Below are 17,387 nucleotides of genomic sequence, written 5' to 3'. Positions count from 1 at the left end.
TATTTTTTTCTTTCCCTTCGATTTTCTTCCCTCTACTCACAGTGGGGGGGGAAGGGCCTGGCCTTTCCCTCAACCCTACGACATTCTTTTTCTTGGCTTACCCAACGTGCGGCAGATAATTAGCTTAATTTATTACTTGATTGATTTAGTGTTTTCTAGCTGGATTAGCAAACATGAAGGTGTTGTTTTTCGTAGAGCGACTATTCTTTTCAATTTTTGGGGCTCTGGTTTACAGATATTGTTTGGGTTTGATTTTGGATTACCTGGTGTCGTAGGGTTGGAAGGCAAAGGCCTCCTCCCCCTGGACAAGTGAAAGGGACAAAAAAACTCACAGCTGAATTAGCAAAGCAGTGAGTGCTGTATATTTACAAAGCAACATAGGATATGCAGGGGAATATACAGGATTTACAATATTTACAATATATACAAAAATATACAATAAAGTAGCACAGAAATGAGAGTTCCCCCCTCTGCTGAGGGGGTTCCCCACCTCTGCTCCCCCTTCTCTCCCCCTTTCCCCAGAGAGGGTTAGAAAGAGAGAAAAGAGAAAAAAAGTTAGAAGCAGTTATGTGTTAATTGGAAAGCAGTTAATACAGGCCTTGCAGTTTATCAGTTTCAAGGTCAAGCCTTGGCTGAAAGCCCAGAACGCTGTGAGCTGCAAAGCCACCGAAGGAGGGAAGACAGACTGACCAGAAAAGTGCAGGAATGCCCATGATACTCTGCTGCACTCTCAGTTCAGAAGGTGCTTCCTCCCAATCTACCAATGAAATTAGTTTAGATCCGCCTTTTCATTTACAAACATCTGACTACCATATTCTCTTTCTTAAGGGGACAGCCTTAAATGGTCACACCTGGGTAAATATTTGGTGCGGACAACTTATCTGTGGTTTATGTTTTATTCTCAGAGATGAAGCTGCCACAAATGTAATGAGAAAGCTAACACGAGAAAGCTCAGTAAGGATCAGATGGAGTCAACACATCACAGAAACATTCAGATTGGAAAAGACCCTCAGGATCACCATGTCCAACTGAAAGCCTTACTCTACAAGGTTCACCTCAAAACCATATCCTGATGTCACATGAGTCATCAGCTGAGACATCATATGTGGGGATTGAAGAAAGCACAATCATATACAACAGACTGTACAAATAACTGCACCTTTCCATGTACGTTAAAATTTTTATATTCAATACAACAAATTTGCTCACAAAATTTCAAACTCCTCCACTGCTTGCTCTAAACAACATTTACTCACTTAGCACATCTCAGGAGGGTGAAGCCAAGCTGTTCTCAGTGATGTCCAATGAGAAGACAAAGTGTAATGAGTTCAAGCTGGAGAAGAGGAAATTCTGCCTAAAGATAAGGAAAAACTTCCTCACTGTTAGGGTGGAACACCCTAACAGGTTGTTAAGTCCCCTTCCCTGGAGACATTCAAAACCTGCCTAAATGTGTTCCTGTGTGACCTGCTCTAGGCAATCCTGCTCTGGCAGAGGGGGTTGACTAGATGACCTTTTGAGTTAGATGTATATATGTAGATAGATATATAGATGTATATATATAGATATATAGATGAAGATAGATATATAGATGTAGATAGATATATGTATAGAGTTAGATTATGGTATGGAAAATGTATTGATTTCTTATGGCCGACGAGATACAGAAATGTTACCTCCACCACTCTCCCAATTGAGATAAAGGGTTTTAAGATTCTGCCGGAGGAGAGAGTAACTTTAGGTGATGGCTGGGATCCAAAGGTGATTTATGTGATGTGTATAAATCTGCTGCTGGTGATGATGTTTGCATATTTACTGTTTTCTTTGCGACGGGAGAGGAAGATGTCCAGGGCGTGCTTTGTTATTGAAACTAGATCAAAGAGGAAACACTGTAGCTCTGGGTCAGTCCCAGAGACATCTAGTGATGAGGAGTGTCGAGAATCTGTGTCAGTTAAAAAGAGGGCTAAGAAGTTAATTGGAAAGGCAGCCCTGAAGGACTTTGCTGCTGACTCTGGCAAGCTGCCAAGGGCAGCAGCAGGTATCAACATGGTGCCTACTCCTTCTCCTCCTCCTTCCTCTCCGTCGGCCATTAATAGAGCAACATCATTTCCGCCCACTCTCTCGGTGGGACGGGAAGTCACTGCCCCAGCAGCTGATTTATCTCAGCACTGGTCAGCTTCCATTAAGGTGGCTGTAAATTCAAACACAGCTCCAGTTAAGGTGGCTGTTTTAAAGACTAGAAGTGGAAAGATCAAAGCTGATGGAGAAGAAGAGCAGGAGACTGATCCTGGTGAGGGGCCCTCTACTCTAAGAAATCCTGCTGAGGAGGAAGAGAAGGTTTGTTTTAAAGATCTAGCTGACCTAGTGAGAGCAAAGCAGGATAGAGATGCAGCTAGGATAGGAGCTGGCAAAGGTGGTTCTCAGCTTAAAGAGATCCTTGAGAAAATGGCAGGAGGATTATTAGGGCAACAAGCTGAGGGAGAGGAATAAGAAGATGACATAACTGAGTGTTCGTCACCCCGCAAAGAGATAAGAAATGTCCGTAAATATTACACCAGGGCAGATAAGGAGTCAGTTCTAGCTTGGCTTACTAGGTGTTATGATACAGGTGCTCCAGCTCTAACAGTTGGAGACAAGTCAGCAGCTCAGTTAGGAACTCTCTTGAGGGATAATGGAATCGATAGACATCTAGGCAGGGTTCTCGGTAAGGTTAATCTGTGGATACGCCTTTTAATGGCGGTTGCCCTGAGATACCCTTCCCGAGATGATCTTCCATGGAATCCTAAACCCTGGACTACCATAGATGAGGGAATTAAGCACTTGAGAGAATTTGCTGTTAGAGAGCTACTCTATGGTGAACATGAAACTCTGAATCCTGATGACATTCCTGTGGGTATTGGTCTTGCTAAAAAGATCATCAAACTTTCTCCTTCTAATTATGCAAACATTCTGGCAAGCAGAATTGTGTCAAGAAATTATGGTGGAGCTTCTCCTATGGTTGGCCAATTCAGTGATCAAATGAGACAATTGGAGGATACCATGACACGTGTTTCTTTGGTTTCAACCATTGAAACTATGTCTGGAGATATACAGAATTGCATAAGAGAGTTAAAAGATGAATTTAGAAATTCCATATCCCAACTGGCACAAAGGGATAATTTCAATTCTTCCTCCAGGTGGATACAAGTTTCATCTGTGAGGAATACACGTCCTCCAAGGAGGTCATTCCAAAACAGGCCATTCCAAAATAGACCACCAAGGCAATCACGTAGAACTATTTGGATAACTCTGCGTGATCAGTTTGGTGAGAACATGAACCGCTGGGATGGCCAACCAACTTCTAATCTTTTCAGGAGACTGAGGGAATTGCAAAGTGGCAGAACCCGAGGTAGCAATACCAGAAGGGTAGCTGTTACTTCCACAGTTCCCCAGAACAACCCTAGTAGCTCCAACAGTGGCTCCAGTTGTAACATGCAAAGCTATAGCACTGCACACTGTGCGCAATGCACATGTGGGCATGTTCCCCATAATTAGGGGTGCCCTGCCTCCCGCTTGGGGGAGGAGAGGGATAACAGAGATAATAGAATCTATTGGGATATGTACATCCAGTGGCCTGGCACTTCACAATTTCGGAAGTACAGGGCCTTGGTTGACACAGGAGCTCGGTGCATCATAATGCCATCAAATTATCAGGGATCAGAGTCTATATCTATTCTGGGAGTCACTGGTGGATCTCAAGAGTTAAGTAAGGTAGAGGTTAATATAAGTTTAACTGGTAAACAATGGAGGAAGCATACAGTTATGACCGGACCTGATGCATCTTGTATTTTGGGAATTGATTTTCTGAGAGAAGGGCGTTTCAAAGACCCAAGAGGTTACAAATGGGCTTTTGGAGTAGCTTCTATAGAAATTGATGGACAAAAATTGAAGTTGTCTGCTAGACCTGAGCTTTCTGATGAATCTGCAGTTGTGGGACAACATAAGATACAGGACATTAAATTGCCGGTTGCTTCTCAGACTGTGCATCACAGACAATACAGAGCCAACCGTGACTCTTTGTTGCCCATTCAGAATCTGATTCGTCAGTTTGAGAGTCAGAAAGTCATCAGCAAAGCTCATTCACCTTTCAAAAGTGCAGTGTGGCCTGTGCGGAAGCAGAATGGAGACTGGCGTCTGACGGTCGACTACCGAGCCCTGAATGAAGTGACACCACCTATGAGTGCAGCAGTACCAGACATGATGGAACTCCAGTATGAGCTGGAATCCAAAGAGGCCAAATGGTATGCTACCATAGACATTGCTAATGCCTTTTTCTCTATTCCCATAGCAGAGGAGTGCAGGCCTCAGTTTGCTTTCACCTGGAGAGGAATCCAGTATACTTTCAACAGACTGCCAATGGGCTGGATCCAGCATCTGTCATGCAGTGATCCACGATGCTCTGGAGAAAGGCGGTGCTCCAGAACACATCCAGTTCACCGATGATCTCATGGTCTGGGGTAAAACTGCTGAGGAAGTCTTCGAGAAAGGTAACAAAATCATTGACATTCTTCTGAATGCAGGTTTTGCCATCAAGCGAGACAAGGTGAAAGGGCCTACCACAGAGATTCAGTTTCTGGGAGTGCGGTGGCAGGACGGACGCCGACACATTCCAGTGGATGTGGTAAATAGAGTCTCCACCATGGCGAATCCCACACACAAGCAAGAGACCCTATGATTCTTGGGGATAGTGGGATTTTGGAGACTGCACATTCCTGGATACAGTCAGATTGTGAAACCTCTGTATGATGTGACTCAAAAGCAAAACCATTTCCACTGGGGACCTGAACAACAAGCAGCCTTTGACCAGATAAAGCAAGAGGTAGTTCAAGCAATGGGTCTGGGACCTGTCCGAGATGGTCCAGACATTAAGAACATTTTGCACACGGCTGCAAGTGACAATGGTCCAACCTGGTGCTTGTGGCAAAAAGCTCCAGGTGAGACACGTGGACGACCTCTTGGTTTCTGGAGTCGAGGTTACAGAGGTTCAGAGGCTAATTATACTCCAACAGAGAAAGAAATTTTAGCTGCCTATGAAGGAGTAAAAGCATCTTCTGAAGTAATTGGAACTGAATCACAACTTCTTCTAGCTCCCAGATTACCAGTTTTGAATTGGATGTTCAAAGGCAAAGGCTCCACACCACATCATGCCACAGACTCAACATGGTCTAAGTGGATGGCTCTGATAACACAGAGAGCTCGAATGGGAAATCTTGAAAGACCTGGTCTAGTGGAGGTGATCTCAAGTTGGCCTGAAGGTATCAACTGTGCTAAACCTCCAGAGGAGAAAGTAACTCGTGCTGAGGAAGCTCCTCCTTACAATGACCTTTCTGATGATGAAAAGAAATATGCTTTGTTCACAGACGGTTCCTGTCGTCTTGTTGGAAACAAGCGAAGGTGGAAGTCTGCAGTGTGGAGTCCAACATGCCGAGTTGCAGAGGCGATAGATGGAGAAGGAGAATCCAGTCAGTTCGCAGAGGTAAAAGCTGTCCAGCTAGCTCTCGATGTAGCTGAACGTGAGAGATGGCCAAAGCTTTATCTCTACACCGACTCATGGATGGTAGCCAATGCTCTATGGGGTTGGCTAAAGAACTGGAAGAAGAGTGGTTGGCAGAGGAAAGGAAAACCCATTTGGGCAGCCGACCTGTGGCAGGACATTGCTGATCGAATCGAGAGAATTCCAGTGAAAGTGAGACACATCGATGCTCATATTCCTAAGAGCAAAGCTACTGAGGAACAGCAACACAACCATCAGGCAGATCTAGCTGCAAGAGTTTCTCAAGTAGACATGGACTCTAATCTTGATCTCGACTGGAAACACCGAGGTGAGATATTCTTAGCTCGGTGGGCTCATGATTCGTCGGGACATCAAGGCAGAGATGCAACATACCAATGGGCTCGTGACAGATCCATAGACATTTCCATGGATGCTATCACACAAGTCATCCATGACTGTGACATTTGTGCTGCTATTAAGCAGGCAAAACGACTTAAGCCCTTGTGGTATGGTGACAGATGGTCCAAGTACAAGTATGGTGAAGCTTGGCAGATTGACTACATCGCTCTACCCCGTTCTCGTTCTGGTAAGCAATACGTGCTTACTATGGTAGAGGCAAACACTGGATGGTTGGAAACCTATCCAGTTCCACATGCAACTGCACGCAACACCATTCTCGGTCTGGAGAGACAGATCCTGTGGAGACATGGAACTCCAGAGAGGATTGAGTCAGACAACGGAACTCATTTCAAGAACAACCTTGTAAAGAGCTGGGAAAAAGAGCACGGTATTGAGTGGATATTCCATATTCCCTCCTATGCACCAGCTTCAGGGATGATTGAACGCTACAACGGTTTGTTGAAGACCACTCTTAAAGCCATGGGGGGTGGATCTTTGAAAAACTGGGAAAAACATTTAGCACAAGCAACCTGGCTGGTAAATAGCAGAGGTTCAGTGAACCGAGCTGGACCTGCACATTCAGATTTGCTACGGAAAGTAGAAGGTGATAGAGTTCCTGTTGTTAGAGAAAAGAATCTGTTAGGTAAAACTGTTTGGATATTTTCACCCTCAGGAGAGGCTAAGCATGTCCGAGGGGTGGTTTCAGCTGAAGGTCCGGGTCACACTTATTGGGTAATACAAGAGAATGGTGAAATTCAGTGTATACCACAAAGAAATTTAACTTTAGCTGAAAGAGGTTAATTTCAAACTGTTGTACAGCTACATCGCGTCCAAAGGAAGAATCAACGAGGAATCTACGGTGCACGAACCCTGAGATCTCTGAGAGCCCAGAGTCAACTAAGAGACCCTGAGAATCCCTGTTTCCTTTTTCTTTGCTTTGTCGGCGAAGAAACAAACTGTTTTCCATTTTTCTCATTTTCTGATTTTCTTGGACTTTTGAATCACCTACATCTGAGCTTAGCCGGAGTGGACTATGAACTTTACTCACGAACTGTAAATGTCGTTTTGGATCGAATGGACAGTGTGAACAGCCAATGAAATTGTTTAGAAGGGGTGGACTGTGACCGTTTGACGTTGTCCCCTTAAGAAAGGGAGTATGGTGGACGGTAGTCGGTAAATGAAAAAAACTATCTAAACTAATTTCATTGGTAGATTGGGAGGAAGCAACTTCTGAACTGGGAGTGCAGGAGGGTATCCTGGGCACTCCGGCACTTTATCTTCAGTCTTGCTTCCGCTTCTCCTTCGGGCAGCAGCTTGTATCTCCTGGGCTTTCGGCCAAGGCTTTGGCCTTGAAAACTGATAAGCTACCAGGCCTGTATTAACTGCTTTCCAATTAACACTGCTTCTAACTTTTTTTTCTCTTTCTCTCTCTTTCTAACCCGCTCTGGGGAAAAGGGGGAGAGAAGGGGAGAGCGGAGGTGGGGAACCCCCTCAGCAGAGGGGGGAACTCTCATTTCTGTGCCACTCTGTTGTATATCTTTGTATATATTGTTAATATTGTAAATTTGTATATATTCCCTGCATATCCTACATTGATTTGTAAATATAAAGCTCCACTGCTTTGCTAATTCATTTGTGAGTTTTTTTTTCTTTCCCTTTCCCTTCAATTTTCTTTCCCTTTACCTTACAAGGTGGAAGGGAGGAGGCTTCTGGGCCTTACCCTTCCAACCCTCGACAACGTCAGGAGGAAGTTTTACACAGAGAGAGTGATTGCCCATTGGAATGGACTGCCCGGGGAGGTGGTGGAGTCGCCGTCACTGGAGGTGTTCAGGAGGAGACTCGACAAGGTGCTTGGTTACATGGGTTAGTTCATTAGGTGGTGTTGGGTGATAGGTTGGACGCGATGATCTTGAAGGTCTCTTCCAACCTGGTTTATTCTATTCTATTCTATTCTATTCTATTCTATTCTACTTACACCTTACTACAATTACTGTGTACTAGGTATCTGTAAATACCAAATTCTTACCATTCATTATGCTTACAAGGAAAACTTAGCAAAACTCTAAATAACAAATCCTCTTAAGGACATTTCAATCAGAAATGAAGAAATTAGCTTTAAATCAGAGCAGAGCTTTAGTCAGCAAGAGTCGTACCAGAAAATCCTCCCATTTCTGGGGGTGGGGGTAGGGGTGGGTGGTTAGCAAGGTGTACTCTAGTTGCTATTGTTTCTGTATTAGGGTCTTAACAACAAAAAGTCCTTCTATAAATACATTAATAGCCAGAGGAAGGGAAAGGACAACCTCCACTCCTTGATTGACATGGAGGGAAATCACAGTTTCACAGTACCACTTAGGTTGGAAAGGACCTCGAGGATCATCGAGTCCAACCTATCAACACAGACCCCATGACTAGACAATGGCACCAAGTGCCACATCCAATCTCCCCTTGAACGCCTCCAGGGTCGATGACTCAACCACCTCCCTGGGCAGCCCGTTCCAATGACGAATGACTCGCTCGGTGAAGAATTTCCTCCTCACCTCGAGTGTAAACCTCCCCTGGCGCAGCTTGAGACTGTGTCCCCTTGTTCTGGTGCTGGTTGCCTGGGAGAAGAGGCCAACCCCTTCCTGGCTACAACCACCTTTCAGGTAGTTGTAGAGGGCAATGAAGTCACCCCTGAGCCTCCTCTTCTCCAGGCTAAACAATCCCAGCTCCCTCAGCCTCTCCTCATAGGGCTTGTGTTCAAGGCCTCTCACCAGCCTTGTTGCCCTTCTCTGGACACGTTCAAGTGTTTCAATGTCCTTCTTAAACTGAGGGGCCCAGAACTGGACACAGTACTCAAGGTGCAGCCTAACCAAAGCAGAGTACAGGGGCACTATGACTTCCCTGCTCCTGCTGGCCACACTATTCCTAATGCAGGCCAGGAAGCTATTTGCCCTCCTGGCCACCTGGGCACACTGTTGGCTCATATTCAGGTGGCTGTCGATCAGCACCCCCAGGTCCCTCTCTGTTTGGGAGCTCTCCAGCCACTCCGACCCCAGCCTGTAGCTCTGCATGGGATTGCCATGGCCAAAGTGCAGCACTCGGCACTTGGACTTGTTGAATGACATCCCATTGGACTCTGCCCATCTGTCCAGCCTGTCGAGGTCCCTCTGCAGAGACTTTCTACCCTCTAACTGACTAACATCTGCCCCTAACTTTGTGTCATCTGCAAACTTGCTGATGACTGACTCTACCCCTTCATCCAGATCATCGATGAATATGTTGAAGACGACGGGGCCCAGCACTGATCCCTGGGGGACGCCACTGGTGACTGGCCGCCAGCTGGATGTGGCACCATTCACCACCACTCTCTGGGCCCGGCCCTTCAGCCAGTTCCTAACCCAGCACAGAGTGTAATGGTCCAATCCACGGGCTGACAGCTTAGCCAGCAGTTTGCTGTGGGGGACGGTGTCAAAGGCCTTGCTGAAGTCCAGGTAGACCACATCCACAGGCCTCCCTACATCCACCAGACGGGTCACCTGATCATAGAAAGAGATCAGGTTGGAGAGGCAGGATCTGCCCTTCCTAAATCCATGTTGGCTGGACCTGAGCCCTTGGCCCTTGGCCATCCTTCAGGTGCGCAGTTATTGCCGCCAGGATAATCTGCTCCATCACTTTCCCTGGCACTGAGGTCAGGCTGACCGGCCTGTAGTTTCCAGGTTCCTCCATCCAACCCTTCTTGTGGATGGGGACCACATTGGCCAGTTTCCAGTCATCTGGGACCTCACCTGTGAGCCAGGACTGGAGGAAAATGATGGAGAGTGGCCTAGCTAGCACATCTGCCAGCTCTCTCAGCACCCTAGGATGGATCCCATCCGGTCCCATGGACTTGTGAATATGCAAGTGGCTCAGCAGGTCCCGAACTAATTCCTCATGGAATTCCTCATGTTGTATCAAGGGATGAGGAAAAGGCAGAGATACTTAACACCTTCTTTGCCTCAATTTTTACTAGAAGGACAGAACGTCTTCCTGACAGCTGGCCTGCAGAGGTGGCAGAAGGAGCCAGGGAGCTGCACAGTTTCCCTACGTTCCATGAGGAGGTGGTTGGAACTCTCCTTAGCAGCTTGGATCCCCACAAGTCCATGGGACCAGATGGGATTCATCCTAGGGTGCTGAGAGAGCTGGCAGAGGAGCTGGCCAAGCCACTATCCATAATTTTCCAGCAGTCCTGGCTCACTGGAGAGGTCCCAGAGGACTGGAAGCTGGCCAACGTTGTGCCCATCCATAAGAAGGGCTGGTTAGATGAGCCAGGGAATTATAGGCCTGTCAGCCTGACCTCAGTGTCAGGCAAGATCATGGAACAGGTCATCCTGAGTGCAATAACACAGCACTTACAGGATGGCCAAGGGATCAGGCCTAGCCAGCATGGATTTAGGAAGGGCAGGTCCTGCCTGACCAACCTGATCTCCTTCTATGATCAGGTGACCCGCCTGGTGGATGTGGGGAGGCCTGTGGATGTAGTCTACCTGGACCTCAGCAAGGCCTTTGACACCGTCCCCCATAGCAAACTGCTGGCCAAGCTGTCAGCCCATGGCTTGGATGGGAGCACACTGCGATGGGTTAGGAACTGGCTGGAGGGCCGAGCCCAGAGAGTGGTGGTGAATGGTGCCACATCCAGCTGGCGGCCAGTCGCTAGTGGTGTGCCCCAAGGATCAGTGCTGGGCCCTGTGCTCTTTAACATCTTTATTGATGATCTGGATGAAGGCATTGAGTCCATCATCAGTAAATTTGCTGATGACACCAAGCTGGGGGCAGGAGTTGATCTGCTGGTGGGTAGAGAGGCTCTTCAGAGGGACCTCGACAGGCTGGACAGATGGGCAGAATCCAACGGCATGAGATTTAACACATCCAAGTGCCGGGTTCTGCACATTGGCCACAACAACCCCATGCAGTGCTACAGGCTGGGGTCAGAGTGGCTGGAGAGCAGCCAGGCAGAGAGGGACCTGGGGGTACTGGTCGATGGCAGGCTGAACAGGAGCCTGCAGTGTGCCCAGGTGGCCAGTAGGGCCAATGGCATCCTGGCCTGCATCAAGAACAGTGTGGCCAGCAGGAGCAGGGAGGTCATTCTGCCCCTGTACACTGCACTGGTTAGGCCACACCTCGAGTACTGTGTCCAGTTCTGGGCCCCTCAGTTTAGGAAGGATGTTGACTTGCTGGAACGAGTCCAGAGAAGAGCAACAATGTTGGTGAGGGGTTTGGAACACAAGCCCTATGAGGAAAGACTGAGGGAGCTGGGGTTGCTCAGCCTGGAGAAGAGGAGACTCAGGGGTGACCTTATCACTCTCTACAACTACCTGAAGGGAGGTTTTAGACAGGCGGATGATGGTCTCTTCTCCCAGGCACCCAGTACCAGAACAAGAGGACACAGTCTCAGGCTGCGCCAGGGGATTTTCAGGTTGGATGTTAGGAAGAAGTTCTATACAGAAAGAGTGATTGCCCATTGGAATGGGCTGCCTGGGGAGGTGGTGGAGTCGCCGTCATTGGGGGTGTTCAGGAGGAGACTTGATGGGGTACTTGGTTCCATGGCTTAGATGTTTGGGTGGGTTGGATTGGTTGATGGGTTGGACGCGATGATCTTGAAGGTCTCTTCCAACCTGTTTTGGTTTATTCTAAACTTGCAGCTTATCGTGTCTGAACGACCATTGTTCCACCCATACTGGATTATGTGTTTTCCATTTTAATTTGAGGGTTGGTTGCTGAATAGGAGCCACTACAGAGAAGGAGCAGAAACGAGTTTTGCTCCTAGCTGACTTAAGGCATCTCAGCCCAATAGAGCAACTGGACGGGTTAACACATATGGTCTTACAGTGATTGATTTGCCGTATATAAAAGCTAATTGCGCTGGCTCTTTGTTAACCCAAGTATCTCTCCTCTGGGCTGCCTTCGGCCAGGAGGAGGAGAGGGATGACAGAGTATATTGGACTGTGTGGATTCGATGGCCTGGCACATCAAAGCCACAGAAATACAAGGCGCTGGTAGACACAGGGGCACAGTGTACATTGATGCCATCAGGGCATAGAGGTGCTGAATCTCTTTGGATTTCTGGAGTGACAGGAGGCTGCCAGGAGCTGTCTGTATTAGAAGCTGATGTGAGCCTAACAGGGGACAAGTGAGAAAGACATCCCATTGTGACTGGACCAGAAGCCCTTTGCATTTTTGGTATTGATTACCTCACTCACTCAAGAGAGAGTGATTGCCCATTGGAATGGACTGCCCGGGGAGGTGGTGGAGTTGCCGTCACTGGAGGTGTTCAGGAGGAGACTTGACAGGGTGCTTGGTTACATGGGTTAGTTGATTAGGTGGTGTTGGGTGATAGGTTGGATGCGATGATCTTGAAGGTCCCCTGGGTACCAGCCCTCATGAACCAAGGGGTTCAGGAGGGTTGGACCTACTTCAAACAGGAGCTCTTGAAGGCACAGGAATTGGCGGTTCCCACGTGCCGGAAGGCAAGCCGGCGGGGAAGGCGACCGGCCTGGATGAGCAAGCAGCTCCTGGAGGATTTAAGGGGGAAGAGGAGGCTGTATCACCTTTGGAAGGAGGGGAAGGCTTCTCGAGGTATGTTCAAGGAAGCTGTTAGATTATGTAGGAATAAAATTAGGGAGGCTAAGGCCCAGCTGGAACTGAAGCTGGCCACCTCAGTCAAAGACAATAAAAAGCATTTTTATAAATATATTAACAATAAGAAGAAGGGCAGGAAGAACCTGAACTCCCTAGTGGACCTGGAGGGGAACACAGTTACTGAGGATGAGGATAAAGCTGAGGTCCTGAACACCTTCTTTGCCTCAATGTTTAACAGCAAGGCAGGAGTTCAGGATGAGTGGTCTCCGGAGCTGGGCATTGGGGTCGGGGAGCAGAGTAATACCCTGGAAATCCATGAGGAGTTAGTTCGGGACCTGCTGAGCCACTTGGATATCCACAAGTCCATGGGACCAGATGGGATCCATCCTAGGGTGCTGAGAGAGCTGGCGGATGTGCTAGCTAGGCCACTCTCCATCATTTTCCTCCAGTCCTGGCTCACCGGTGAGGTCCCAGATGACTGGAAATTGGCCAATGTGGTCCCCATCCACAAGAAGGGTCGGATGGAGGAACCTGGAAACTACAGGCCGGTCAGCCTGACCTCAGTGCCAGGGAAAGTGATGGAGCAGATTATCCTGGCGGCAATAACTGCGCACCTGAAGGATGGCCAAGGGCCAAGGGCTCAGGTCCAGCCAACATGGATTCAGGAAGGGCAGATCCTGCCTCTCCAACCTGATCTCTTTCTATGATCAGGTGACCCGCCTGGTGGATGTGGGGAGGCCTGTGGATGTGGTCTACCTAGACTTCAGCAAGGCCTTTGACACCGTCCCCCACAGCAAACTGCTGACTAAGCTGTCAGCCCATGGATTGGACCATTACACTCTGTGCTGGGTTAGGAACTGGCTGGAGGGCCTAGCCCAGAGAGTGGTGGTGAACGGTGCCACATCCAGCTGGAGTCCAGTCACCAGTGGTGTCCCCCAGGGATCAGTGCTGGGCCCTGTCCTCTTCAACATATTCGTTGATGATCTGGATGAAGGGGTAGAGTCAGTCATCAGCAAGTTTGCAGATGACACAAAGTCAGGGGCAGATGTTAGTCAGTTAGAGGGTAGAAAGGCTCTGCAGAGGGACCTCGACCGACTGGACAGATGGGCAGAGTCCAATGGGATGGCTTTCAACAAGTCCAAGTGCCGAGTGCTGCACTTTGGCTACGGCAATCCCATGCAGAGCTACAGGCTGGGGTCGGAGTGGCTGGAGAGCTCCCAAACAGAGAGGGACCTGGGTGTGCTGATCGACAGCCACCTGAATATGAGCCAACAGTGTGCCCAGGTGGCCAGGAGGGCCAATAGCATACTGGCCTGCATTAGGAATAGTGTGGCCAGCAGGAGCAGGGAGGTCATAGTGCCCCTGTACTCTACTCTGGTTAGGCCGCACCTTGAGTACTGTGTCCAGTTCTGGGCTCCTCAGTTTAAGAAGGACATTGAAACACTTGAACGTGTCCAGAGAAGGGCAACAAGGCTGGTGAGAGGCCTTGAACACAAGCCCTATGAGGAGAGGCTGAGGGAGCTGGGATTGTTTAGCCTGGAGAAGAGGAGGCTCAGGGGTGACCTCATTGCCCTCTACAACTACCTGAAAGGTGGTTGTAGCCAGGAGGGGGTTGGCCTCTTCTCCCAGGCAACCAGCACCAGAACAAGGGGACACAGTCTCAAGCTGCGCCAGGGGAGGTTCAGACTCGAGGTGAGGAGGAAATTCTTCACCGAGCGAGTCATTCGGCATTGGAACCGGTTGCCCAGGGAGGTGGTTGAGTCATCGACCCTGGAGGCGTTCAAGGGGAGATTGGACATGGCACTTGGTGCCATGGTCTAGTCATGGGGTCTGTGTTGACAGGTTGGACTCGATGATCCTCGAGGTCCTTTCCAACCTAAGTGATACTGTGAAGGTCTCTTCCAACCTGGTTTATTCTATTCTATTCTATTCTATTCTATTCTATTCTATTCTATTCTATTCTATTCTATTCTATTCTAAGTCCCCATTAAGAGATAAGACAGGTAAGAAAGAAGTGTTGTGCTTGAAAGTTCAAAACTGTGGTATGAAATCTTTCTGGTGTCTGTCTGAAAGAGGTAACTGTCCTGTTTTTATCTTGACCTTGTAAGATAAGTGGAAAGGAATGTATGCTTGTTATTTTAGTGTAGCTGCAAGACTTGTTATCTTTACATATATATTATGCCAGTTGTGTTAGAATGAGCTAGTTGGTACAGCTCTGGGTTTTGTATCTTTACATCATGGTAACATCAGCCATTCTTGGCACAAGTATAAAAGGACCCTCAGATGCTATAATAAATGCCTTCAATTATCATATTGGAGTCTGTCTTGGTCCGGAGAGGGAAAGAGACTCAGTTCTTTTGAATATTCCCGTGTTTTGAAATTAGAGGCACAAATGAGGCCAAAATATCAACAGCTAGACTATTTATTACATAAATAAAGTGGATGGATCAGAAGGGGAGAGAGAGAAAATAGAGAGAGAGAGAAGAGAGAGAGGAAAGGAATTATATTACCACACCCCTCGCCCCCCCACCAAGACAGTTTGAGTCTGTGGAGGAAAGGTGCTGCAGGAGATGTTGGGTCTGTAGAGAAATGGTGCTGAGGCTTTGGCTGTAGAAGTGATGTGGTCCTCTGAGCAGCCTCTTCAGCTCCATGAGTTGCAGCAGGCGGAACTTAGGACATGGAGAGAGGGTTCCGTCTGCTTCTTCCAGGCTCCATGACCTCTTTTCTTTGGAGCAGCATTGTCCCGGGCTTTTCCATCTCTCGTGCTTTCTTTCTCAGCGGCATTGTCCTGTGTTTTCCTTCATCTGTGTTTTTGGTTCTCCATTTTTCTTCTACTGCCAAGCCAGTAGTTACTCAAGTCTTTTATACAGTTTTTTAGTCCTTAGGTATGTGTCCAAGTATTGTCCCTCAGGAATTCAGGGGCCAGGAAATCATCCTTAGGTAAGTATCCAGGTATCGTTCCCCAGGAAATCTTTCTGTGTATTTCTGTGAGTTTGGGCAGTGGTCTGGATGGAGGGGGGGGCCCTCTGCCTCCTCCTTCTCCATCTACCTGCCCACACACTCATTACACATCAGGAAACAGGTGGTGAATCCATTGTCTCACCATCCTCCCTTCCTGGGGTATCTGATGGCTGGAAATGATCTTGTCCTGAAGGTGTGATGGCTGGGTCCTTGGGCCATTGTTGTCAGGCCAGCTGTGGTCCAGTGAGCAATGTTATCTTTGCACCTTCCAAGAGTCATTCCAGTGGCTCTGCCCAACACATATCAGCTATTGTCTGGGCAAGCAGCAAGTGATTTTATCTTTGTTGAGTCACACCAGAAGAGGCAAGCTTTTAGTCTCTCACAATGTCCAACAAAGTGAGTTCCTGGTTGGCAAAACAAAGCAATATCACGTTGGAAGTATTAAGTGATGTAGCTACTGAACATCAATTTATTAGACATGCTCTGTTACAGAATAGGACCTTGTGACCGTTTGAGGCTGTCCCCTTAAGAAAGGGAATATTGTAGTCGGATGTTTGTAAACGAAAGATGGATCTAAACTAATTTCATTGGTAGATTGGGAGGAAGCACCTTCTGAACTGGGAGTGCAGCAGAGTATCATGGGCATTCCTGCACTTTTTCCTCAGTCTTACTTTTCCCCCTTTGCAGCTCACAGCGTTCTGGGCTTTCGGCCAAGGCTTGACCTTGAAGCTGATAAACTGCAAGGCCTGTATTAACCGCTTTCCAATTAACACATAACTGCTTTTAATTTTTTTCTCTTTTCTCTCTTTCTAACCCTCACTGGGGAAAGGGGGAGAGAAGGGGGAGCAGAGGTGGGGAACCCCCTCAGCAGAGGGGGGGGGGGGGAACTCTCATTTCGGTACTACTTTGTTGTATATTTCTCTATATATTGTAAATACTGTAAATTCTGTATATATTCCCCTGCATATCCTATGTTGCTTTGTAAATATACAGCATCCACTGCTTTGCTAATTCAGCTGTGACTTTTTTTTCTTCACTTTCCGGGGGGAGGAGGCCTTTCCCTTCCAACCCTCCACAGGCCTCTATAGATTTCTTGTTACTTGACCATGGACATGGATGTGAAGACCTCAATGGGATGTGTTGTTACCAGGGAGGAGAAAATCTCTTATCAAAACTGGATTGTTGATTTTATTGATTATTTTTGTTATATTGTTAATTTTACCTTGCTTGCTTTTATGTATGCAAAGATCATGAGGTCTGTGGTGACAGGTTGGACTTGATGATCTTTGAGGTCTCTTCCAACCTTGGTGATTCTGTGATTCTGTGAATGTTAGAAAAATCAAACAATAGTGTATTTTTATTAGAAAAAGAAAAAGGGGGACATGTAGGAGAAGGGTTGCTTTTGGCTATCTTAGGGACATCTGTGTTTTGTCTTGAAGTCTAGGAATGTACACTGTGGTAAGGTTGGAAGGGTAAGGCCAAAAAGCCTCCTCCCTCCCCCCTGTAAAGTAAAGGGAAGGAAAAGAAATTGAAGGGAAAAGAAAAAAAAACTCACAGCTGAATTAGCAAAGCAATGGGAGCCGCATATTTACAAAGCAATGTAGGATATGCAGGGAAATATATACAAATTTACAATATTTACAATATATACAAAGATATACAATAAAGTAGCACAGAAATGAGAGTTCCCCCCTCTGCTGAGGGGGTTCCCCCACCTCCGCTCTCCCTCTCTCTCCCCCTTTTCCCCAGAGCGGGTTAGAAAGAGAGAGAAAGAGAAAAAAAGAAGTTAAAAGCAGTTTTGTGTTAATTGGAAAGCAGTTAATACAGGCCTGGTAGCTTATCAGTTTCAAGGCCAAAGCCTTGGCCGAAAGCCCAGCACAGAGGGAGCTGCTGCTGCTCG

The sequence above is a fragment of the Melanerpes formicivorus genome, unplaced genomic scaffold, assembly GCF_026170545.1.
Source record: "Melanerpes formicivorus ecotype bairdi unplaced genomic scaffold, bMelFor1.0.p_v2 SCAF_31, whole genome shotgun sequence".
Taxonomy (NCBI): Eukaryota; Metazoa; Chordata; class Aves; order Piciformes; family Picidae; genus Melanerpes; species Melanerpes formicivorus.
The sequence above is the reverse complement of the archived record's forward strand: the minus strand, read 5'-3'. Positions refer to the sequence as shown.